Raw genomic sequence first — 2498 nt, 5'->3', positions numbered from 1 at the left:
ACATCCCCAGCCCTATTTGTATTCTTTATTGTCAAACAGAGTCTCAATAAGTTGCAGAGGGCCTCAGTAAGTAGCTGAGGCTGGTCTCAAACCTAGATCCTCCTGTTTCAGCCTCCCAAGTAGTGATATTACAAGCTTGCATCGCCACACCAGGCTTGCTTCTCTTGTTTGTTCTGCTTTCTGGCACATGTTGGCAGCATCTTCATGTTGGTACCAAGAGGGCTGCTGCCTCCAGGACTCAGACCCAGAGAAGCAGCCCACACCATCCCCTTGGTCCCTCCAATCTCATTGGCTAGCACCATGCAGTGCTTGGCCAATCCCTAGCCACAAGAATGAAACTGCCTGGGAGGCTTAGACCAATCAGAACCTTTCCTCTGGGAGTGGGGCAAAGCCAGCATGAAGACTATTAGCAGTGACTACTGAATAGTTACAAGGTGCTTGAATTTCATTTTCTTTGCGCATTCTCCAAATGTTTTATAATAAACCTAGACTTTCTCTTTTTTTTTTTTATTATTGGTACTGAGGATTGAACCCACAGGTGCTCTACCTCCAAGTTACACTCCTAGCTCTTTTTTATTTTTTTATCTTGAAAGAAAGTCTCACTAAGTTACTGAGGGTCTCACTAAGTTGCGGGGCTGGCCTTGAACCTTCAATCCTCCTGTCTCAGCTTCCCAAGTACTGGGATTACAAGTGTTTGCCACTACACCCAGCTAGACTTTTTTTTACTAATGCAAAAGAAATCGAGTCAGAGCCGGGCGTGGTGGCGCATGCTTGTAATCCCCGCGTTTGGGAGGCGGAGACAGGAGGATCGCGCAGGTTCGAAGCCAGCCGTGCTGGTGTAAGAGACCCTGTTTCAAAAATATAAAATAGGTCTGGGAGTGTAGCCCGGAGAAAGAAGGGCTTCCAGGAACCCCAGTACCACCAAAAAAAAAAAAGAAAAGAAAAGAAAATCGAGTCAGAGACCAGATGTGTGTGATCCAGCAACTGGAAAGTCAAGAATAGCTGGTTTTGCTTTATTGTGTTAGCGAGAATAATTGCTGGATTTGTACACAACCTCTCCCTGGCAGACAGACTGAGGAAATGACAAGTACGAGAAGGAGCTGAGCTTAGTGGCGCACGCTTGTAATCCCAGTACTTGGGAAGCTGAGACAGGAGGATCGCAGGTTCAAAGCCGGCCACAGCTACTTAGTGAGGCCCTCTGCAATTTAGACCCCATTTCAAAATAAAGAATAAAAAAATAGGGCCAGAGCCAGGCGTGGAGGCGCATGCTTGTAATCCCAGCATTCGGGAGGCTGAGACCAGAGGATCGCTGTTCGTGGACAGCCTCAGCTACTTAGTGAGACCCTCTGCAACTCAGTGAGACCCGGTGTCAAAATAAAGAATAAAAAAATAGAGCATGGGGTGTAGCTCGGAGGTCGAATGCCCCTGGGATCCACCCTCAAACCAAAAAAAAAAAAAAAAAAAAATAGGACCAGGCGTGGTGGTGCACACTTATTATCTCCACTCTTGGGAGGCGGAGACAGGAGGATCGCGCAGGTTCGAAGCCAGCCACGCTGGCTTAAGAGACTGTTTCCAAATAAAAAGTATAAAATAGGTCTGGGAGTGTAGCCTGGAGGTAGAAGGGCTTCCAGGAACCCCAGTACCACCAAATAGATAGATAGATAGATAGATAGATAGATAGATAGATAGATGATAGATAGATAGAATAAAAATAGGGCAGGGAGTATAGCTAGGAAGTCGAATGCCTATGAGTTCCATTCCCAGACCCGCAAAAAAAAAAATAATAAATAATAAAAGTAAAAAGAGCCAGGCATGGTGGCACACTCTTTTAATCCCAGCATTCGGAAGGCTGAGACAGGAGGATCTGGATTCGCGGACAGCCTCAGCTACTTAATGAGGCCCTTTGCAACTCAGTGAGACCCTGTTTCAAAATAAAGAATAAAAAATAGGGTTGGGGTGTAGCTTGGAGGTAGAATGCCCCTGGGTTCCATTCCCAGTACCACACACAAAAAAAGTTTTTTTTAATTAAAAGTAAAGGCCGGGCATGGTGGCACACGCTTGTAATCCCCGCGCTTGAGAGGTGGAGACAGGAGACGCAGGTTCGAAGCCAGCCTTGATGGCTTAAGCAACCCCGGAGGTAGAAGGGTTTCCAGGAACCTCAGTACCACCAAAATAAATAAATAAATAAATAAATAAATAAATAAATAAATAAATAAAAAGTAAAAAGAACTCGGGGTGTAACTCAGAGACAGAATATCTCAGGGTTCGATCCCCAGTACCACTATAGATAGATAGATAGATAGATAGATAGATAGATAGATAGATAGATAGATAGATATAAATAGATAGTGTGGGAAAATCAGCTCTTTTCAGGACACTCGTCCACTCTGCTTTCTGATTGCTAACTAATTGATAACTTCTTTTTCACCGGGCGTGGTGGCACATACTTGTAATCCCAGTCCTTGGGAGGCTGACACAGGAGGATCACACAGGTTCAA

Source organism: Muscardinus avellanarius (genome assembly GCF_963383645.1).
Source record: "Muscardinus avellanarius genome assembly, chromosome: 10".
Classification (NCBI taxonomy): domain Eukaryota; kingdom Metazoa; phylum Chordata; class Mammalia; order Rodentia; family Gliridae; genus Muscardinus; species Muscardinus avellanarius.
The sequence above is the reverse complement of the archived record's forward strand: the minus strand, read 5'-3'. Positions refer to the sequence as shown.